Consider the following 25,776-nt stretch of genomic DNA (forward strand, 5'->3'; position numbering starts at 1 on the left):
AATTCCATCTCAAATAATGATGTTATGACAGATGAAACTGAAAATTATAATAATAAAATAATAACGATTCTCAGTGAAAAAATCTATAAAGAAATAAACGGAAAATTGATAGAAATTCTAATACTAGGTTTTGACATGAGAAATTGGCATTTTGTATGGGAAAAATACATAATGGATTTTTTTTTAAATATAATTAATTAATCAAAGTATGTGCCATTGTTATCAGCTATGCATTTTTACTATTTGTAGGGAGTTCATTGATCTCTTTACTAAAAAAAACATGGGGGCGAGAATCAATAAACTTTCTTTCTGGAGGTGGTTTGGAATGCCACATCGGAGTCGAATTTTTTTCCTTGTAAAAGTTATTGAATTACTGAAAAAATGGTAATTGTTGGAGCAAGGTCCGGAGAGAGAACGGCGGATGTCGCAGACATTTAAATTGCAACTCCTCTAGTTTAGTGGCTGTCTGTTGTGCAGTGTGTGGTCTAGCCTTGTCCTGAAGCAGCAGTGGCCTACAGCGATTAACCAGCCTCCTTTTGGCAGCTAGTTTGCCCATCACGGTTTGCAGTTGCTGATAATAGATATCTGCCATAGTCGTTTGGCCCGATTTTAGAAAGCGTTAGTGAACGACACCAGCACTAGTCCACCAAACACTCAAAACTAATCCTTTTTGAATAAATTTTTGCTTGGGGCAGGATTTGGATGGTTCTCTAGGATCCAGCCATTGTGAAGAACTTTTCATTACAGGTAATCATTCGATTACAAATCCTATAATGATAGTGTCGGTTGAGCAATGTAACGCAGCATTCGACGCGATTTTGCTGGTTTGATTCACTCAATCTATGAGGTACCTTTCAAGCTATTTTGCTTTCCTGATTTGCTTCAAAAGGATTAAAATACTTTTATCGCTCACACCTAACCCTGCAGCTAACTCTAAAGTGGTTTGCGATGGATCCGCTTCCATAATAACTTTTAATTCCTCAGTATTCACTTTCGTTTCCAGCAGTCCACGGGGCTTATTCTGAAGGTCGAAATTTCCAAAAAGAAAACGTTGGAACCAAAAAGGTACCGTGTTTTCTTTTACGAAACCAGCTCCATACTCATCGTCAATACCTAATAATAACAATAATGATTCTGAAGAAACAAAAGATCCTCAACAATCGAACGTACTATGACAAGGAAATATTGACCAAAGTTAATTTTGTCTATAATATTTAGTTGAAGAAAACAATTATTATTACCTATTTATTTATTGTATTTGTTTCATTTATTTTATAAATTGTATTTATATTATTTGTTTGATTTAATTATTAATATTGCTTAAATAGCTTTTAAAGCTAGTTGTTATGATTCGATTATGATTTTTTTTAAGAATTTCATTTTTAAGTTATTTCTTCGAAGATTCCAAAGCAAAAGAAGCTGATTCCGAAGAACGCTGTTCAAAAGGAATAAAGATGTTCAGAAGATTAATGACAAAAAAAAAGTCTATAATATAGTAGAGTTAAAAATCAATGAGAGGTTGAATCATAAAAGTAAAGGATTACTCATTTTTATATTTTTAGATTGTTTTTATTGCTTACCATTTAATGTAAGAGAGATTTCTACAACGGAATATACAGTAGAGTAATAAAAGTTAATTTAATATAATAATTTTGTAGTCAAAAAGAGAGTTCCTAATAAAAATATTAGTTTTTAACTTTTTAAAAGTCTTTTATTTCAACTTCTACCATAGTTACAGCAATTTTTTGACGTTTAAGTATAGTCTGTTTCATTGCTTACAGCATTTTAAAATAGAGAGTATGCTAATTACAATTTTTATGCTTTCCCAAAAACGTGACAAAAAGAATCTTTTATACTTTGTCTAATATGGTTACAGCTTTTTCAAGGTCTCAAAAAAAAGTTCTATTTGCTGTAACCCATATTAAATCTTGTCCAGGGAACTTTAGGTGAAATAGCTAATGACCATATTATAGCTGAGCACAAACTGCACAACTTTGCTAAAAACCGCAAGCTTGTAGGTGTAACGGTTCACGAGTTATGATTTTTTTTCTAAAATTTCAAAAGTTTTTTGGCTCTGGTGTAAAGTTCATACTTTCAGGGTTACAGCGTTTATGCTTTCTAGCGTCGATATATATCGTTATATTATGACCAAATAACACAAAATCGTTATAAATTATTGCCTGTGTATTATTCTGATGTATAACCAATATTACTGTAAAGTTTCATCCAAATCCGTTCAGTAGTTTTGTCGTGAAAGAGGAACAAAAATACGTACATCTTCACAAGCTTTCGCATTTATAATATTAGTAGAAAACTTAAATGTTAACTGCAAGTTCTAAAACATTGTAAAATTGTATCCTCTGTTTCGCATTATTAAAATGCTATCACTGTCTTGACTTGCTGGACTCACTTTCTCCTTCTACCTTACGTGTATTGATAAAGAACTATAACTAGATTAACTATACGTTAATCTTACTGTACTGATAAAGAACTATCGTGGAGTGTACTTTGAACTTTTACTTCTTTACTCTCTTTTCTTCTGCTATCAATTATACAGCACTCATACACTCTTCTCCATACAATCAATCCATGCAAAACTTTCCTTCGCGCAGTCTTTAGCTAACAAAAGCTGACACCACATAGCTCCCACTACACCAGCTCCTTTACAAGCAACTAAAGAGCAGGGGTAATTTGCCCCTCGTCACTAGTGCTGCGGTGGCCGGAAGCGGTACAACTCTATCGGCCGGACGGACACGCCGCTCGAGACGTCCGGATCCGACGGGTAATTGTCTAATGCGGTCACACACTATCCGGAACGTCTCAACAAACTAGTGTGAGTACAATGGATTTGTGTAACTGGTCGATTGTTGGAAAACATTTTAGTAAATGAACAGAAGAGTCATTAAGCTTGCGCTATAAGTTGGGATTAAAACCTCTCTAAGTTTACAAAACAAAACAATTTCTAAAAACGAATATAATTTTATTAAACTCGTAAACCAGAAACCAATTCGAAAGAACAAACAGGTCCGGGGTATTACCAGATTATTACACCAGATTAACGTCCGAACACTAATATCTGTACGAAAGCCATTAGCCCAAGCCGTCGTAAATACACAGCCTATCCTGAGCCTAGTATCAAACTGCGCTTAGACGTACGGCTCTAGAAATTGTCCATTGATACTCCACCCAGGTTACGGCCAGGAAATTTGGATTAATTTATAAGTTAAGATTTATATTTCCACATTCGACTGCTAATTTTCGTTTGTCTTTTGCGAAATTGGCAGGATAATATTGTAAAGATATGAATGGTAAGTATTTTAGTCCTATAAGCTAGCAAACGAAGTAGAACGAAAGTGGGTCAGCCATACCCTTAGCGTTAATTTACGTGTTATAGGTTAATGAGTTATTTTTTAGTACATTTTTGCATTGAAATTGAAAGAGCGCTCAGCGAGCGTATTTGGAACTAAAATACTGCATCTTGGCCATTAAGCACGGAGATTTATAGAAACTCAAAATGTATGGGAATCAAAAGTACGAATCTTATTTGAGGTATTGTCAAACGAATATAGAGATATACTTCATACTTGATACGACTATTTGGCGCTTGGGGTACTAAATATTAATGTAATGTAATGTAGTACCATATATTTACTACTCATATATGCATTACCCGAAGAATTATAAATGGGCTGCCGAATAGTTTTTTTTAATCTTTAATTAAGGAGCTTGGTCGAAATTTCACAACCATAGCAGTAGGGATCATCCAATGGAAAATGTCAAATTGTAAGTTATATTTTTATTCTTTTTATTGCTTTCAATGACGAGACGAGCTTGCCGTTCTCCTGAAGGTAATCGATACAACCGCCCATAAATAGTAGAAACACTATCCTGAGACGTGAGATGTTAAGTCACACTATATCCAGTAGTTACATTGGCTACAATGTCCTTCTAGCCGGAACACAACAGTGCCTACACACTACAGCTTGGCGGCCGAAATAGACATTGCAGTGGTACCTATCCAAGCGGACTCTCGCATATTAGAGACCTACCACCAGTAGTACCTACCACCTACCACCAGTGTATGCGTGCTATAAGTACTCAGGTAGTTGTATCAACTACACATACTTTATTTCTGATAGTGTAACGCTAGTTTAAAGGCCACACTTAAGTGGAGTCCTTCATTCGCTATTTATTATTATTGTTTTAGTTTCAAAATTGTATTTGAAGATTGAACATTGTCTCGGCAATTTCGTTGGAATTGCTTATTGTGGGATTGTTACGTTAATCCCGTTTTAATTGGTGTTATTTGCGAACTGTGAGGGTCAGTGGCACCAGAGGTCAGGACTGCTTGTTTGTGGACATCCTTAGACTGAAGTTTGATGTTTGGAGTCCAGTAATGTGTCCTGTTATGTCGTTTATTTTATTGTTTGTGTCGTTTAGAAAATAGATATATATTACACTTGCAACGAATATTCGGCTACTATGCGGCATGCGGCCTATTCTGTTCCTATTGTCGTGTACGGCTGTATGACTAATACTTAAGTTGTTTTGTTGTAGTCGAATCGTAAAAAAGAAATTGATTTTTAGGTCATTTTCCTTGTAATCATCAAAGTGGTCAAATATAATCAATTTGCAAACAAAAATTTATGAGCTTGAATTATCGTAATTATGTTTATTATTATCAGATTATGGTGCATAAAGAAAGTTTCACTTAATTTTCGGGCAGTAGTTTATGTTTTTTTGAACAAAGAAACCAACACGTTGATAAAAGATTTCCCGTCTTTCTTCCTTCACCATCCGACTGAATAATTTAGCAGATTCTTCAGTATTCAACGTGTGCCCGAACATACATTTCATTGCAAGTCTATTATAAATATAAGAGGCATGATTTTTTAAACTTTTGTGAGATACCACCGGCTCATTCACATCTAACGTTGTTGTGTCGAGCTGAGAATAAAAAATTCGCCCATTTTAATTGACTACACTAAAATTTGACGTGTTTATTGGTGGCAAAGATCATTGAAAATCGGATGATTTTGATACTCCAGACAGTCGTTTGCCAACGTGTGTTAAAAAGTAGTCGTTCCTAGGTACAGCATAAAGTCGATTATCGAAAGCCGGTGCGTACAATGATCATAAAGCAGTCGCCATGACGACACGTTGCTCACGCACAAAGAGTTCTGGGATTATATAGAGCAGACATTGGGAACATTGTCAAACAAAATTGGGCTTATCCTATGGTTACTCAATCTATCGTGAAATAGCAAAACACCAATGTAAAATACTTACCATATCGTAACTTGCGTAGTTTTTTTTTTAATATCTAAGGACGCTGTGAGATCTTATCACACGGACATTCAAATATAACGACTTAGTATAATAATAATATCAGCCTTGTTTTATATACTTGCCCACTGCTGAGCACGGGCCTCCTCTACTACTGAGAGGGATTAGGCCTTAGTCCACCATGCTGGCCTAGTGCGGATTGGTAGACTTCACACACCTTCGAAATTCCTATAGAGAACTTCTCAGATGTGCAGGTTTCCTCACGATCCGCACTGTGGAATGGGGGCGTTTGGAGAATTCCACCACGGTATCCCCTGCCTGTCGTAAGAGGCGACTAATAGGGGCCACGAAGGGGGTCGTCGGCGGGCAGCAGGGGGCTGTCCGCCCTAGTGCATTTTTGTGCAATTTTGCACATGTTTCGATTGACCCCCGGGATGGACGGCAGCGTGTAGTTGGTCTCATGCTGCCGTAGACGCCGAGGGCGTCCTTCGGTGCGCGGGGGCTTCTGAGCCCCCCCCCATAGGAGACGGGCCGCAAGGCGGCACCGCGCAGGGGCGGCTGCGGACGAATACTTAGACACTTCCGTCAGAGGAAGCCCGCAGTCGTCCCTAATGCGCCGAAGAGGGCCACCGCGGAGTTTTAGCTGGTAGGCCGTGCATAGGTTAGCTGTATATAGGGTTAGGAACTCGGCCCGGCGGTCGCCCGAAGGTCGTCATCAAATCCGGGCGGCTCAACGCCGGGCCGTAAGGCACGGTTACCCCAGCATAACCGCTCAGTCGCCCCCCATGAAGGCTGGGCGGTAGTAATAAGGGACTTACTCCGCGAAACCAAAAAAAAAAAAAAAAAAAAAAGTTTCCTCACGATGTTTTCCTTCACCGTTAAAGCGAACGATAAATTCACAAAGAATACACACATGATTTTTAGAAAAGTCAGAGGTGTGCCCTTGGGTTTGAACCTGCTGACATTCGTCTTGGCAGTCCGTTCCACACCCAACTAGGCTATCGTCGCTTAACGACTTATTAACAATTGGTAATCACTTTTAGAGCACAAATTTGGTTCTGATGTCCGGTCTTTAACTATACTGTTTATTGTCTACTCACGCATCAACAAAGTCAAAAAATATAGCCCGAGGTTTATTTGACATCTATAATAATATTAGGAAATATTTGTTAACGCACTGTAAATAATTGTATTGTTATTAGTAATGTGAATGTGTCCGCTTTCATTGATCGACCAATAATAAAGCTATATTTATAATGAAAGTTATTTATCATTATTGAAATACCTAACTTTTACCCGCCGCGCTCCACATAGAGAGAACGGTAACGCGCTTACATGTTACAGTATTTTCTTAAGGAATCAGGTAAATGGCGGGCCTCTTAGGAGCCTTAGAGAACTTAAGTTGGAATAAAAGTAAGCTAAATGGTACTTTTATCGGCGAGTTAGGCTTAGGCGTATTGTTCAAAAATGGATGGCTGAGTGGTTTTGTATACTTACGTAGATACCTTTAAATATAAGTATATAATATATTGTTTAAATAGAAATTTGAAATTTTGAAGATATTTGCCAATAACACATAATTACAAAGACCGTTCTTCCTTCCCTCTGTCTCATTCCTCCTTATGGTTTTGTTTTAAAGCTGACGCATAAATGTTTTTTTTTTGACATTGCGGGTGTTTGTGGTACGTAAAGTTAGCTGTATGGGCGGCGACAAAACTAATTAATCCTATTAATATTATAAATGCGAAAGTTTGTGAGGATGGATGTATGTATGTTTGTTCTTCTTCCCGAAAAAAATAATTTCGCTAATTTCAAAGCCCAGTCATATTCTCAAAATGTATCTGAAGCCCTAATGTTACGGATCAGGGCGTTACGACACTCACTGGCAGACATAATAAACAAGTCTAACTTTATCATCCAATAAATAATTGTAACTAATAAAATTAATAAAAACCTATCCTACTGTCCAAATATACCAGTATTTATACTAAGTGGTAATACATCAAGGAGGTTGCAATTAGCGTCCGTCCGCTAATGGCTCTTGTTTTGTTCAAATACAATATCATTGGCAACTACAGTTTTCGCTTTGACAGACTGTCCCACCGCTGGGCTTTGCGCCGCCATTTTAACCGGCTTCGACTTTCAAACGAACCGGTTGTTGCCAAGGGTTAGGCTTTTGTAAAAATGATTGGCGTTTCACAATGTTTTGTTTAGGAAGTATAAAAAATATTTTTATATTTCGTGTGTTTAACGGTGAAGGAAAACGTCGTGAAGAAACCTATATATCTAAGAAGTCCTCTATCGGAATTTTGAGGGTATGTGACGTCTGCCGATCAACACTAGGCCAGCGTGGTCGACTGAGGCCTAATCACTCTCAGTAGAGGAGGCCCCAGCAGTGGGACAGTATAATGCAGGGCTGATATTATTACATCTTACCTATCTTAACCTCAAAACCGTTTTTATTCTTGCCATAAATCATTAGACATCTACGTAACAATATAAAAAATATTCGCAAAACACAGAAACGAGCACAAACAACATTCCCGGGTCGGAAGCGGGTTGCCCTTCCGCGGCGTCCAATGAGCCGGAAATCGCCGAGCGCTATTTTCCCGCCGTTTTCCAACCCTGCATCGCTTCCAGTCAAATTTTACGAGTGATCAAATGGAAACATTGACGAATATTCTATAGACACGAACTTCCATATAAACTATATGTTCGAAATCTGAAGTTAAATGGCAATCAAAACGTCACTGTTATAACCTATTTATTCACTTGTACAACAAATAATTTTACTTATTTCATTATTTTTTTTTATTCAAATCCAGGTTTACACTTAGACTCGAGTTTTTATATCATGAGTGCCACTCCGTACACAACCACAAGCTGTCAATATTGACAATACAAAAGTCAGTTTGAATGGATTGCAGTTCAATTTAGATGAACACATTGAATGTTCGGAACGCCAAATCTAGTACGTAGTACACATATAGATGAATGGAAAATAATTCACTCGCTATGTTTAGGTAGAACAATATTATATACAATATGTACAGATGTATGACCATGGAACTCTTTAATAATATATTTAATATACATTTTACAAGGATAATAATTTGTTTTTAAAATTAGAAATTTTATCTCTAAGAATATTAAGCTCCTTATTTTTGGTGACAAAGTCGTTGTCGCGTTACACACGCGCGTAATAATATTTTGTAACCCTAGATTGGAACTTGATGGCTTAGTGTGAAAAAATTTACAGTAAAAATTAAACTAACTACGAAAACTACAACGAACCAATAACACATTTATGTCTTGTACCAATAAGCAGTCGTGGCCGAGCGGTTAAGGCGTCTGACTAGAAATCAGATTCCCTCTGGGAGCGTAGGTTCGAATCCTACCGACTGCGCTTCACCTTGGAAGGACATTTTGCTTTTCCTATATTTTTTTGAAATTTTTATAATAATAGTTTTGTATTTATTATAAAAACAAAATCACGAGTCTCGAGTGAATTTTATGTAGTTAGTATTTGTATTACCATTTATTTGGGAGCATAGATGAGAGGGTAACTAGATTTTTTTTAATAATAATAAATAATTTATTTCCAGAAAAAAGTACAAGAACAAATTACAAGGTGCATATTTCTAAATTTATTGAATTTTTATTCAATTTAGTCGCCTTATAGATTTACTCGAGATCTCGATCTCGCGAGAACGAGATTGCATTCCTTAGACTGAGTCACTATGGCGGGTTGTGACACGTCTTGTACGGTATCGCTATCCGGGCGGACATAAAAATCCCTCCACCAACGACGCTTGCTTCTCAACCGGCCAACAAACACTACGTTATGTATTCTATATTTTTATTTCATAAACGTTCATCATAAAACACGTCACGACATTGTAATGTACGCTAATACGCCATTTTCTAAGCTGCAGTCAAAATTTACAGCTCCCCATAAACCTGTTCCTAGCGGAACTATACACCTATAGTGCTCGTAATAGCTTCGTTCATATCACGAGGTAGGATATTTTTAAATAAGGATGAGCTACTTGGGATTACCTAAGTGGAGTACAGTGCATCATCCAGACAGTAAAGTACAATGACGGGGTTAGATGTTACGTTTAAAAAAGGCAAGATTTTGACAAGAATTAACAGTAAAAGTTTAAATTATATCCATTTCCACAGTTAAATATTTCAAAAGGGTACATAGTGTAAGACATAGTATGCCTCTCTACCGCTTCAAGCTTTACATACAAAAAACATGTCGTAATACATATATATAACACAATACCTATATCTATTTATAACCAGGCGTTGACGGCTTAGCGAGCATGAAAAGACCTTTGACACTCCGGCTACAAAAATCCCTAAATTATTGTAGCGAATACCGATACGTCATTTATACGACACCAGCGCCATCTATTTAAAAATCAGATTCCAAAGTAAGATAAGATTAATAACCAAACCACAATAATCAATATGTACAAACATATAACAAAAACATGTATAAATGAAACATAATTGGCCGCAGCGCCAAAGCGCGGCTCGGCGCGGCGGCAGGTCGCGTGCTCTCGCCGCGCCGCGCGCCGCCACACCGCGCCGTATCGCGCGATCTACAGTTATTACCGCGGCCCGCCTTCCGCGATCCGTACAACTCACTCACCAGCTAATATATTACACTGTTATCTGCTCTGATATATTACAATACCGGCTAATAGAAACCGTGCTTAACAAATCTACGTTGTTGTCGCTTGTTTCTATCAAATTTCGAAGTTTGAACTTGTTTTGTAGGCGTCATGTTTCGCTCAAATTTATAGAAAGTAAGCTATTATCACTGCACCCAATTCTCCTGGTTCATTTCTGTCAAGTAATAAAATGGCAAGCCTATCGCTGAATCACGCACAAATTCCAATCCTAAGAAACTTGTAAATGTTTTGTCTGTTAAAAATATAAAAGTCACTTGCTCAAACTGAACATAGAATTAATTACCAACTTCACTTTCAAAGCCATTCATGTAGCATATTACTAAACCAATAGGCTAAGCATGATACACAATGATAACTCCATATTTTGAATCCAAACTTCATATTTCACATAATATATCTGTATGTTAATTATTATTGTTATTATAAAGTAGTATAAGTTTATTCAAGTCTTTGTCTAATCTTTTGGAAGTGACGTAAAAATCCATGTGTGCGTGAGTGTATGTGTACTTCAGGGTAACCCGAGAATTTGCGGCTTAATGTTGGGCCATTGGCGGGAATTTTTTTTAATAATTTAGAATGTATAATTAGTGTTTGTGTATAGTGTGGGTTATTAATTTTTTTTGGGCTCTTTTAGATAAGTACCTATGTTCAAAATATGTGATTATTTGTTAAATTTAGAGTTTAGACATAATGTTTATGTTAGAAGGAAATTATTATGTACTAACTTCCGCCCGCAGCTTAGCCCGCGTGGATTTCGCACTTCAAAAATGGAGCCGGTCGCGAACGTCCGAGAATGTTCGTTTTACGAAGCTACTCGCTAGGTGATTCGCTAGCCTCTAGGTGCCAAGCAAGCCGCCTGCGTGTGCGTTCGCGACCTTATATATATATACAAAAATAATCCTTATAGCATGATTCAGTATTCACGCGTGATGGCTTATTATTAGCGTATTTCATGTATAACATTGGTGTTTCTATACCGATTTCTATGATTATTTTTTATGGAATATTTAATAATGTTAACTTTTTTAATTAGGGATGACTGAGAGTGTTATAAACGTAAGAGTAGACAAATATAATGAGAAAGCTTCGAACTGCTAAGCTATCGGGAGTTACACGTGTTATTTTGAGTCAACCATAAAAGATAGACATATGCTGTCGTGGAATATTTTTTACATAATTTTAAGGAGAACATTTCCGTCATACATGATTTCCGTGTAGCTTTAACCATTAAGGTTGCACACGCGATGGAAGCTTAAAAAATGGAGTAACTTCTCCCGTTTTCCCAACATGTCCCTTCACTGCTCTGCTCCTATTAATTGTAGCGTGATGAAAAGTATACTATAACCAGCACAGAAGTATGACAAATAATTGTACCAAATTTCGTTAAAATCCGTCGAATAGTTTTTGTTTCTATAACGGTTATACAGACAGACACACAGACAGACAGACAGACAGACAAAAATTTTACTAATTGCATTTTGGCATCAGTATCGATCCCTAATCACCCCCTGATAGTTATTTTGGAAATATATTTCATGTACAGAATTGACCTCTCTACAGATTTGTTATAAGTATAGATATAGATAGATTATGATATTTTACTGATTTTAATTTATTGTGAACAGCGTATTACATGATAATTGTAGAAAAAAATATTTCCTCGGGTTACCTTTTGAAAATTTTCACCCTTCGCCACTGCTTTGTATTATAATACGGCTTTAGAAACCTAGACAACCTTTTTTTTGGATTATTACTTAAATCGTTGTTTTTAAATCTGTATTTTCAACATTCATCATTGACTCTCAACTAGTCAACAACGTTGCACAATTACATTTCTATGTACATGCATGATTGAGACGAGAGAATGATCTTATAAATACTTACAATACTCGGCATTTATACTTGCTATAATACCATACAAACCAAAATACAACTGCTGCTGGCAGTGGTACCTGCTCAATCAGTCCCTCAAATACAAGAGACATACCACTTCATATATCAATAATAGCACTACATGTAGGAAAGGTACGCAAATAATATTCGATGCCACATTTCTTAAAATCAGTACAAATTGTACATCAATCGTAGGAATTTCCCGCAGCGAACTCTCGAGAGATGGCAGAGCTCGGCCTTGCCGTTTATAGAGAGGTCCGGGGAAAATCCACTTGCACACCATACGAATGACCAGGGTGCGAGACTCAAGCGCCATTGACCCCCGATTAACTTAATATTGAGTTCTGCCTGAGTCAAGTCGGATTTAGATTGATAACTACACTTTTGCGTTCAGGAAGGAAAATAACATCTTTATTGTAAGAATGTTTAGTCAGAGTTAGTGGTAAATGCTGTTTTTACCTATTAGTGGCATACATATCAGATGCTGCACCTTATTGCTTTTTGATATTGAATGATGTAATATATTGTGCTGTTGGTGTTCATTATTACAAATAAATAAGCGTGTACTTCTACGTTTAGTTTCTAGAACAGGCAACGAAATTACGTTTTTCGAGAACGCATATGCTAATTACCCGGTATACCATTTATGACGTATGTAATACATGTGAATCCTATAACATCGTAGTATTTAAATGTGATGAACCGTAGATGTACAACACTGTACTGTGTAGCACACTGAAGTAATGTCAATAATATTAAATAATTACAACACTCCATTCCATCCCGTACCTACGCACTGCAAGGGTTTTTATGCCGAAATCACTGCGAAACAGATTTATTATCATAGCATTGCTGTGAGCTTAACTCGGTAACATTATTGAAATAAAATCTCGCACATGAATCCTTCGAATAGTGCATGGTTGTGCAGCGATGCAGCGAGCCGCTCGCACACGATTGCATAATGTGTCGGTAACGAGACATATTGTGATCCCTGTTGTACTTAGCATTCGTTCCCACCTTAGCGCACGTTGTTCGCACCACAAACTGCACGTACAACTGTTTAGCGTTTGTGAGTTTTATGAGTAAAGCACGTCTTATTGGAATTAGTGTTTTTGGCCGGTATTGGAATTTGTATCTCATATGACTATATAGAAATAGATGATCTCGCAAATGCCGCGGAACTCACTGGGTTAAAGCCGTGTCTGTTTGGTCTAGAAATCTTTAGGGCAGGTCTATTTTCGGCAGTTAAGACAGAATAGCATTTGACGCTTATTGAACCACGAGACTAAATAGTAAAAGAAGTTTCAAAAAGCAGCCTCTGAAATCTAAAAAGGGCAGCTTGTCGCAACATCGAAATGTGAGCTTCAACGCTGGACAAAAATACTTACTTTGAGGATATCTTCCGAAGTTTAACAACGCTGCCACGAGTTGTTCTACAGGTCAAAGCAACACCACTACAGCTCCTGGACACCGCTTCACCTGGACGAATCCAGAACTTCATATGTTTCAGTGGCACCGTGTTGTAAATATGAGGTGCAGAAGAGGACACCATCTCACGCATTGCAAAGGCACGAGCAACCTTTGCGTAACTGTGGCCCGTATAAAAGTCATGAAAGCGGACCCAAAGACTTAAGCTCAGGATATTCGGGTCTAACGTGAAGCCAGTACTACTTTAAGGTTGCAAAACAGGGGAGGTACTAGTATGTATAATTTACGAAAAGTGGTTTCACCAGTTGCCTGTCTACCAAACCCTCGAAGATAAGTAGACCGTATTTTTTTTCAAATAAGAAAGAAGACAGCGCGGCTCTCAACTTCTTACACCAAATTCATGATCCCAAATCATTAAAATGGTTAATAGTTGGAGCAACTATGAACTTCTTAAGCAAATAGTGATTAGCAACTGTCAGTTTATGAAAACAAATTGGTAACGTCGCCGCCATTCTGTCATGTATTAGCAATAAGTGGACAACATTTACCCATGTCTGAAATCGGGATTATATTATGATAGTTGTCTATATTTATTTTCTCTTAATAGACAATTATTACTATAATATCATATGAACTATATAACATAATTACATTTGACGAGACGTTCCGCTCAATAACACAAGCGATGTTTGCTTTGCTAACTCAATACAAACGTTATGTCTTCCTGGCAAACATACGCTATGCGTGTATATTTACTGATATCTTCGATTACTTGCGTGTATTGCCGTCTCTTTCGCTGTCACGAGATAGTTTCTATGCAATATTTATAATATCACTAGCTCACTCGATAGACGTTGTCCCGTCTTAACTATGAATTTGCAGCGCGCATTCTGTCAATCGCTGACAGTTATTTCAAACAATTGACAGTTATATAAAATTAATATTTTCTTTAAGTTTTAAATTTTGTAATTTTCCGCGCAATTTTTTGAATTTTTTCTTTCATAAAAACGTTCTCCTAACAATGACAAACACAACAAAAAAAAAGTGAAATCAGTCCAGCCGTTCACGCGGGATGGCGTGACCAAGAGAAATAGGGATTCATTTTTATATATGTAGATTTATTTATATCAATGTTATTATCAAATCAAATAGAAGGCTAAAAACATCGTCTGAAGTGATTTGCTGGTATATTATATAGCGACCACCGTACACAAGGTGTTGAAACCCGCCGTAGTGGCCCACGTAAGCGTGTCTCGTTCCGGGATCAGCCTGAGTATATCCTCTTCCAACAGGCCGGCATAATTCTGTCAACTGTCGAGGAGTAATCATCTCTTGTCAGTCCACATTCTATACGATCCCACTCCACTTAGCATCGGGCGCAGTGGGGTCACTTTGCAGTGCCTGTATAAAAGTAACTAGTACCCAAGACTTTTTCTAGATTGGCATTGTTTCTACTGCCAAGCTGTTATCCTTTGGTTTAAATTAAATCGTAAACGATTTGTTACATTTTATACACATATTGAGTTATACACCACATGATTCCATGTTTCTTTTTCACAAAAAAATTACAATAAAATAATTACGAAATATAAAAAAGCGGGGAAACATGATTTTTTGTCTTTTCAAATTTCAATCAACGCGAAATAGTTTTTAATCTCATTTTTTTCAACATAAATAAAAATTACGATCGGACCTTGTAATAGTAAGCCAGCTACATGTTGTATAGAGTACCTATACATATAAGTAGTTGATATAATACAATTTTAAATAAAACGAACCGCTGCATCGTCTGATTCAGTGGTCTCTACCTTAATTCCTCCATTACACAACGTGCGAATGCAGTCGATGTCGCGTGCTCATCGCCAATTCGTCGCGATATCGCGCGATCTGGACCCGACGCGCCTAAATACCGCGCGGTGTTGATTTAGCGCCTAAACCCATTTGCTAACTATCACAAATGTAAATAATCTCTTCAAACTTTTAGTGTTCCCTGAGACTCTCCGAGCTTCACTGCTCGGTGTGATAAAATGCGTGTCACTACTGATCCCGGCTTACAGGAGTTGTAGTGGTCAGTGTGAGGGCGGGAAAGTCTCAGACTATTCAAACATAGCATCACGCATTCTTTTCAGGGGTGAACAGAGGTTTTATCAAAACTAGATTTCGCCAACTATTTTAGGCCTCATGTAACAAAGACGAGACTATTAACTTTAGCCGAGCACAATAACGAAGACTGTCTCGGTGGCGTAGTGTAGTGTGACTGCAGTGCTGAGGTCTCGGGTTCAAACCCCGGATAAAGCAGAGTAAAGTTGGGTATTTCTACTCAGTACCGCCTCACTGGAATTGTGCCCGATATGACGATATGCTCCCTGCCATTACACCATGGAACGGAATACTCACGGCGAAAAATAAGTGTACTAATAGCGCCACTGCCAAAAGGCATGGCTGTGTAATACTAAAAACTGATACTGAGTTGAAAATCCCAATACAACTTTACTCTACCTAGAGTTTTAACCTGCATTTAGCCCAAACACAACTACAGAGGCAATTCATACAAATGATTGTCCACTTATTAAAAATAATGTGTTGCTCGGGTCACTTGTTCGCCCTGCCGACGTTGGGCGGCTGACAAATCTTATGACGCGGGTCAAAGTACTCCTAATGCCAATGTACTACATACACTACACTTGACTGCTACAACGTTGTTTTTAACCGGAGAGATGGATCCGCGGGCAGAAATTTTGTTTCATACTATAATATCTATGTATTTCATTTATTTATAAATTTCCCGAAAATTTATAGATATTATAAATACGCTATTTTGTTTAAATATTCTCACGCAGTCGTGGCCGAGTGGTTAAGGCGTCCCAGTAGATTTCAGATTCTCCATGTGGGAGCGCAGGTTCAAATCCTGCCGACTGTGTACGAGCAAGTGTTCCCAACTTTTGTATTTTTATTTCAAATATTTCTCTTTTCAATTCAATTTATTACGATAATAATAGTAAATGCCAAATTGAAAATGATTCCGTTTTTATGCAAACTTATTTGCCAGAGCATAACTTAAGAAAGGTTGAACAGATATTATTATATAGTACACTACTATTCCCATTCTTTAATAATAATCTATTACAACCACATAACATCACGCATTTATCCCCGTAGGGGTATGCAGAGGCGTAACCAGGGCACCCACTTTTCGCCAAGTGTGTCCCGTTACATGATGTGATAGGGGGCGAGCCTATCGCTATATCGGGCACAAATTCCAGACTCCGGGCTGATACTGAGCAGAAAAACCCAAATATCACTTTGCCGACCCGAGATTCGAACCCAGGACCTCAGAGCGTTGTCATACCGTGCATGCAGTACAACTTTACCACCAAGGCAGTCTATTAATGAGTGCTATACGCTACTTTTTATACTCGATACCTGTAGTCTGAAATGCCATAGATGGCGTTCACTGCTCCCACAAGCTATAACTTTCAATGGAAATTGAATTAATTGTTAATTTAATGAAGAGTTTAATATTATAAATGAGTTAAATTACATGTCATCTATAAATAAAAATGAATCTCTATTTCCCTTGGCATTCGCAACACGCGTGAAGGGAGGCACAATTTCGCGATTTCTGTTGTATTAATTATTGTCAGAAGAAGGTTGTAATTAAAGAAAAAAATAAGGAAGTTGAGTGGAACATTAGACTTAAGAAAACTTAACGACTATTTTTGCCCTTTTGACAAATCGCGCGTGTGATCTATATGAATTTAGGAGACAGCTGTGTTTTCTTTATTATTTTTGGATAAATAAAAATATATATAATTAATTCTTCTGTATGTCAGTGAACACTTCATACACGCATATGTTATAGAACTCCTATTAAATCGTTGGACAGATTTTGTTGAAGTTCGTTGTGTTTATCGGTGGGTCCCTATGATTTAAATTCACTATTGCACACAGTTGCGCTGTACACGGGTTCTAGAACTTCATCTCCTTTTTAGGGCAGAAAACTTCCACAAGTAATTTATAATGATCACCTCTAATACCTACCCATTGCACATAGATTAAATCGTGACATGTACTCTTCAAAAATGCATTAAACGTTCGCAATTCACAATATAATTATTACGAAGTCATATCCAACATTTTTGTGTGAAAATACTGGCGTCCCTCCCCAGGGTGTAATTCACGGGACGATTCCCCAAATTTAAATCCGCCGCGACGTCCCTTTGTCGGATGAGATATTAGCTATTTTGGATATTAAGGCGTTCTCGTAGTAAGTTGAGCCTAAATTAAAAAAATGGTTACATGTTTGATATGAATGGAGTTTTTGTTATGAAAATTTGTTGGCTTTTTAACATCTAGTAAGATTCTTTATAAATAAAAGTGCAGTTAGCCACAGAAATAACTAAAGATATTGAAAACTTTTAGTGTCCTTTGTACTACTGGGTTATTACTATTTTCTTACTCAAATATACCAAAATGTATTTATTTTCAATACAAAAGAAAATGCATCAAATAAACTTCACATGTGTGTTAAATAAAAAAACAATTGAAATAAGTAGATTCGAATGACTAGAAATCATTTCCTAGTAGACATAATTATGCCGACCTGTTTAGAAACTTCTTAAAACATACATAATAACTTCACAAAGCTACGCATTCATAATATCGAACACATTTATATTACTAAGAAGATTAAAATATCTGCAAGCATTGACAAAAGAAGGAGCACACAAAAGACGACTTAGTTATCAATAGCCTATAGATATAGTATTGTATGCAACTTCGATATTGAAAGCAGGATTAGCTATGTTTCTTTTGTACCCGAATGGGAGAATAGTTGCTTTGAAAGTGACAGACTACGAAAGACGCTGTGTCGGATCGACGTATTTTTGGACCATTTTCTGGCATATAGTACTTTGTCAATCTCATTGGTTAAGTGGCAGTGTATTTAACTTCGAGGTGGTGTATTATATTTTTAGATCATGAAACATTTTGTGCAAGTATTCGATATAATACCATTACCACGAATTTACGCATTGTAGTGTACATGAGTTATCGTTTCGTTTAAGTACATTTTTATATGGAAATTCGAACAGCGTTCCATAAGTGTATTTGGTACTAAAACACGGCAGCATGAACATTGCGCGCGTGTAAACTACGAATAGTAAATCGTGTAATCATGGTAATGATAAATTTAAAATGTATGGGAATCGGTAGTATGAACTTTTTTTTAAGCATATAGTATTGTCGAACAATTACAGATAAATACGTTAACTTACTTGATAGGAATAGCACACTGTAACGCATAAATTCCTGCTACGAGTCCTGAGGATTTAGTACCCGATATGGCGTTAGTATAGTCATCGATCACGTGCTACACCTTGAAAATAGTAAATTCAGTCATTAGTTACACAAGGAAGTGTTTATTTTTAAGACCATTATCAAACTTCACCTAACATTATGGTGCGAACAGTCCAAGGCAGCCCCAAACTTGTTCTTTTATATTCCAATGCTTCTGTTTATAGTCATAAAGCAGATGAAAAATAAAATATATTACACCCTTATAATTAGCATCCAATAACTCACTAAAACCTTTCAAAAATGTCCTTTAACAAAAATAAAGACGGCACAAAACCTCGGCGCAGTTAGCATAGGTTTCATGCGAGGACCTGCGCTGCGGGCTTCGACGCTTTATTCCGTAAGCTGCACCCGCGACTCGACGCGCTTTGTATGTTAATAAGTGTTCGGTGCACCGGAGCCGCGTCGGGAACCCGGCTGTTACGAAATATATAGAACCCTCGGTATTACAAAAGTGGGAATATTTAAATCAAAAATATTTGTATTTAAAGTGTTTACGGAATTCAAAGTTGTTAAACACTTAAGAATCATATATTTTTAAAGGTAAAACGTGAAAATAATTCTCTTAAAATAATATTCAAATATTAATTAATCTGGTTAGCAACTTGGTAAACATAGATCACAAGTTGTTTATTGTATACTGATTGTATTAGTTGACAAAAAATCTGTGGTCTGCAGTACCTTCTAAGAAAAACTCGCACACTTAGGTACCAATATTCTGCCCCTAATCTAGTCTACACATATGGGTCAACACCAGCATTAGACACAAAGACTAATAATAAAACCCAGCACAGTGTGTGATGCTCAAATCGTCTGAAATAATGCAGTCAAAAAGATGTTTGTCGAAAATAATGCAAAATAACAACTTCGTCTTAACCGGGTTACACTATAACGGGGTGTGTTTGTATACACATAAGTACGTATAGGTAGACGCGTGCAAACAATGTGTTGTATTGTGGAATACAGGCCAAGTGGCAGATAAACGGCTCCCCGGGATTTCTACTGAATTGTGCTAAACAGGAGGCGAGAAGGAGACAGACTCTACGGGAATCAGTAATCTCTCCCCCTACCAATACCATGTGAAGATATGGAATGGTTTTAAAATCATAGGAATTGACTTCCTCCATTTTGTACTTCCCTCATTCTGGACATTTCTGTATTAATATATTTTTTTACTTTCATGAAAATATATATCCAAATAGTTCAACGGCGCTTATTTTCGAACGTTTACTTTTAAATGATAGTTTGTACCAATATATCATCAGAGCAATTAAGTATTTTTAAAACTCTTATATTCGTTTTCTTTTACCGAGCACATGCAAACTTTGGAATGAATTCCCTACATCGGTGTATCCCGAGCATTATGACCTGTCCTTCTTTAAAGAGGGTTAAACAGCGTGCTCACTGCTAGTAAGCAGCGGGTTAGCTGTACCTCTGGCATTACTACAGTCCATAGCAGCGGACACCACCTACCATCAGGCGGACTATTTGCTCATTGCTGACAAAAAAAAAAAACTAAAAAATAAAATCGACCTTAAAACTGACACAATACTTGTAACTTTCTTGTGCTTAAAACACGTTTACATACTCTCAAACACAACATAAAAATCAACAAGCATTATACATAAAGACCGTTAAAAACAAGAGAGACGTGACAACCCTCCGAAGAATTCATATCTGTCGCGATTATAAATTCATGTCGTGCACTCGGGCGAAAAATAATGGGCGGCCCAGGTGACGCCGGGGGCCGCGCTAAACTTACACTTACGGATTAAAAGTATAATTACTGCAGACACTAGAAAAGGAAAGAATTTGGGTGTTTAAGTGAAATAGTAGACGCCAGTACACTTTGTATAATTTTGTTGAAGTTTAACTGCGTAGACGCAAATTATTGACTCCAAACGACAGATTAATTAGCAAAATCACGTTGTTAATAACGTTACATGCTAATTAAGTTAAGTTTTGGATATTTATATTCCCGGATATAGTAACTTCTTCTATCTAAGTACATAAAGATCTGGAAAAATTTACCATTATACGAATAATTTCACATCAAATTCTTCTAGGAAATATTTATAACAAATTATATCCCTAAAAATCCCATTGGTAATACGTTTCAGTAAATAATTCCGGTACCAGAATTAGACCCAAATGCATTCCATTTACCCTAATTACTATTAGCCGCTCTGTAGGCACTGAGCACTGTCCCATTAATAGCAACACTTTATTTTAGAAAATGTATTACAAACGCAAAGAGGCAAAGTGCTAACACGAGGAGGTTTGATTCTAACACGATAAGAATAGGCGGAGTTTACCCATCTACCATGACAAACTCAGCATGTAACAAAAGCTAACTCACTATCCATTGCTGTTTTGGTTTTAGACGTAAATATATCAGTGTAAGATACAAAGCAATGGACGGCTAACGAAGCGATCGATGTTTATTTATAAACAAAGCGTGGTGTAGGCGTGGCTGGAAAAGCAAAGCAAACAAGGCTTGATTAATCATTGTGAAATGCTATCAAGGGGGTGGATAGATTCGTTGCTTTGATTCCACGGTTTAAAATAGTGATTGTGTTCAGGGGAAATTGTGAACAAAGGCGAATTAGGAGTTTTGTTTATGCCAATGCTATTATTTGTTTTTATGTAAACTGTGCAGTTGATTAAGGCCTAGTTAGGCTCAGAAGACCTCGCATACTGAAAAGAAAACGTTACGGATTCTACCCTACGTGATCTTTTTACTGTAAGCTGGTAAATGAGCAAATAGTTTAACCCGGTATTAAGTAAGTAAGTAAATTATACTGGTTTTAAGTACCTATCATATCAGTAGAAACAAGGAAGAGCGGCCGCCAGACTTGCTACTGAGCCAAATAGGTATGATAAAGCTATCTACGCTGGTAGTTGGGAATATATATCATATCCACCTGGATAGCGACCACCGTACACAAGGTGTTATCCGCCATAGTGGGTCACGTAAGTGTGTCGAGTGACGGGATCAGCCTGTGTATATCCGATTCTTACAGGCCCGTATTATTATGTCCGCTGTCAAAGGGTAATCATCTCTCGTCAGTCAACATTCTTTTGGACCCCACTCCACTTACTATCAGGTGCAGTGGTATCTCTTTGCCGTGCACTTTAAATTTAAAGTAATTTGAAATCCTCAATCTTGGAACTATTTCTTGCCAGATACTCCACTATTGTTGAAATTAAAATAGCGCATTTATGCAAATGCACAATTTAATATGAAATGTAAATCGGTCATATTTTTTCTTTTTCATACAAGAAAATATTGGTTCGGATTGAACAGCATGCCTGATTTACTTCGCTCGTAGCGGTGCTCGATCAACCAATGCTAGACGCGAAAAATCAAAAGAGAACACATTTTTAATATGGACTATAAAACCAGAATTTTCAGTAATATTTAAATATCGATATGTTTTTATTTAACTTAATAAGGAGGGATATCTTGATATCATGGATCGTCCAGCTAAACTTTTTTACTGGGCCAGCCTTTAAAATAGGTACTTAACGGCTATGATTATATTTATTTATTTAAAAAAAACGTATATCGGCGCACTTAATGCCAAAGGCAAATATGGTTTCTTCATGATGGTTTCGTTTACCGTTAAAGCGCACGATAATTATTAATCAATACATACATAACTTCTAAAAGTCAGAGGTGTTTGAGTTTTAAACCCGCGGACTTTATCGTGGGCCCTAAGTTATCGTGAACTATACCATTATAGCGTGTATAGCTAATTAAAAAGAGATAATATTTTAATTTTTGTATGTTCGTAATAGATAAACCCAAAAACTAAAATGATTTTGACTTTTTTTTCAGTAATCAGAAGCCACATTACTCGTTGGGTCTCTAGCCACTTTTAACCCTGGGGGGCCCCCAGGCAATTCTTGTGCGCTTGTTCCTCACACCAAATGCACGCCCATGCTTGTGAGGACATTTGTCGCGGCTCTAGGCACACAATGCATTGTGTATACCTCTTGGTTGAATCACACATTTAAGCCTATAAGAGACCGCGAAAGTTTCCTCTCCCACTTCACTCCTTCACTTTTCACTTTCACTTCACTTCCCCCTTATTCTCCTCTTCTATTCTTCCTCCAGGGCCCTGCAGTCGTTAAGCCAGGGGATTCGTATACCGTTCGCTTGTTTCCCCCGGTGTCGACTGCGGAGTCTATATTTGAAAAAGAAAACCCCGGGGAGAGAACTAAAACTTACTATATCATAAAGAAAACATCAAATATATCTCTTCACCATCACTTAGTGTCTTGTGCAACATTATCGTCTGCGCATAAATGACCTAAATCATACGACGTATTAAGTTACTCAACCGAACCTTTTTATTTAATTAAATTAATAAGTAAATCACAAGTGAAACCCGCGTAATAGTTTCGTGAGAGACGGAACCAAACCCGGGAAGCCGTAGAGGGCCGATTGAAAGCGCATTACGCCGAGCACTGAGCCAACGGTCTTGCGAAACCAAAGAAGTTTTTATTAATAAAGTAAGAAGGTGGGTCTATTACGTCTATTTTTTAGACGTTTTATAAAACTAGATGATAGGACGAGCAAGCCACTAGCCTGGTGATACGTCATGACTGCTTATACTCTTTCATCTGCCCTGGATTTCAACACCACTTTAGTTTGACTTGTAGCGAATGCCTATGATATTTAGCCGGCCTATTTACCATGCACACACACTCTTTATTCCCAAAATGGTAGGCAGAAGCACAACTGGTGCACCCAATTTAAGCCGTGAATATTCCATCCCATGATCTGAAAAGTGGCGAGCATATCGCCATATCACAAATTCCAGACTCCAGGCTGATACTGGGTAAAAAAACCCATCACTGCCTAACCCGGGAAACGATCGAGAGACTTCAGCACTGCAGTGGCTCAGCAATACAGCCACTCTACTAAATCAGAAATTTACCACATATGAATGTAAAATAACTAAATTAAAAAGTAACGCACTCGAAGTATTTCGAATTTAAAATCTTATCCTTAGTTATCTGTAATTGTGGGACATTACATATAGTCTCATAATATTCAATAATAAAATAGCTACAATATATTTTAAACCACAATACTAGTATTTATGCACTGATTGCATAAGATAGATAATGCCGTATCTACGAAGAAGGACTCTAACATACGCTAAACGTATTATAGTATTAAAATAACAATTTACAATTAAATCAATTGATTTTAATGATTATTTGTTAGATATTATAGCTAAATATCGAAGTAGATATCGTTATAGTAATAATTTACTAAGTAAATAATGGGTATTGATCGTGGCCGCCTCTCCGTGTACACAGCTGGTCTTATCCACATATTTTGTTAAGCTAACACGTAGAGTCCCCCTGTACGCAATCATCTTTGTTTTCTAATCATTATATTGTTTTTGTATTTGATATTTTTCATAATGCACTGCGCAGTGAGGCACGGATCTGTAAATATTATAAGAATAGTTATCAAAATAAACATACGGAACGAAATAGTTTTTGTGAAACATCGTTATGTGATTTTGTCTCATCCAACTTTTTTTTTGTCTTAATACATACTTTTTACTATTAAACAATTTAAAAAAATAAGATAATCAAAAAATACAGATGGGACAGAATACATCGTAATAATATTTTTTAAACTATTTTGTTGAGTACATTTCTATTGAGAAATACAATATAAAGAAATACAATACGTTATAAGTCTACTTCCAAATGATATATTTTACGCCGCCTTACAAACTTCACACCGCCTTATGCGAGTGCTGGGAACCAATAAGGAAATTGCAATCCTTGAATACTTAAGGCTACTTTTTATCCCAAATGCACTTTTACACGCAAATACAATGCAAAACCTAGTAGAACATTATATGGAGATTTTGATAAAGAGAAATTGTATTCAAAGATATCATCAGGCCTAGAACCTTCATACTTTGAAGCCTTAAGCATTCAGTGAAAAAATAAATCTTTTTCCATACTTTTAAGGCAATTTTAAAGCACTCAGACGTTGACTTCTGTGCATAGTTTGTGTATGCTCCTCTAAAATACATTTCAGTTGCGTCAAACCGGTTCAAATTTACTACCGGATAGTAAAAACCTATGCGGACTAACGTATACGATACATAATGTATAAAATAAAGTATATCTTGTAAACTAAAGAGTATAAAGTAAGAGTATAGAGTAAATAGTAAGTAAAGGCTGCAAAGTCTTCGAAACGTCGGGAGAAAAATAAAAAACAAAAAACCGCGATAGAATCCGGAAAATTAGTTTAATTTCAATGTCTAACATTCGCGTAAATATAAGAAATCATTATATAAAGTAAGTATGTAAAATTGTAAGTAAATTACAAAACCATACAAAATGTACTGCGCGAGTCGCGACGTACTTAGCTTTGTACCTCTTTCCTCTTTAATTCAGTCACTCGGAGGTAGATTTCGTCCGTATACGTTTTATTATTACCCGGTAGTAAATTAAAACCGCTTTGACCCAACAGTACTGCAAAGTAGGCGACCATAAACAATTTATGGACAGATGTCAAAGCCTAAGGGCTTACAGCATTCAATTTAGGCAATGCTTCCTCATTCCCAATTGCTGCTGAATATTGATTTTTGTACTTATAGTTAATCTAAATAAAACATGATCTATTCTATTTTCAAATTTTTTATTTGTGCAAAAATATTTTATAATAAATTCCGAAAATATATTATCTTAGTTTGTATATTTTTTAATCAGGATATTATTTATAAAAATATTTTTACAATGATAACATTTTAGTGATGTATTTACAAATAAATATTATTTTAAGAAATCTTATTTTAAGAAACATATAAGTAGAAAATGATCGCTTTTTGTATGGATCAGACACTCGTTATGACGTAATTGACGCCATCTAGCGACTACAGCCACGCAGTTCCATAAAAAAAGCTCACATCTAACCGATTACAACACATAATTTAAAAAAAAAAGAGCCTACTACTATGGCGGTGTTCTCTGTGTCTAAAATAAACATCTCAAGTGAAAGTAACGGGGAACGTGAACAAACTAGCTTGTCTTTATCTGACGTATATTTATAACTCGTTATTCAACA

At 36.7% G+C, this 25,776-nt stretch overlaps 1 non-coding gene across 1 annotated transcript; it reads left to right on the forward strand.

Moving 5' to 3' along the window:
- The first annotated feature begins 8,610 nt into the window (after nt 1–8,610).
- On the forward strand, nt 8,611–8,692 carry Trnas-aga. Its single transcript has one exon. It is a non-coding gene; the product is annotated as a tRNA-Ser (tRNA).
- The last annotated feature ends 17,084 nt before the right edge of the window (nt 8,693–25,776 follow it).

Source organism: Manduca sexta, chromosome 23, assembly GCF_014839805.1.
Source record: "Manduca sexta isolate Smith_Timp_Sample1 chromosome 23, JHU_Msex_v1.0, whole genome shotgun sequence".
Taxonomy (NCBI): Eukaryota; Metazoa; Arthropoda; class Insecta; order Lepidoptera; family Sphingidae; genus Manduca; species Manduca sexta.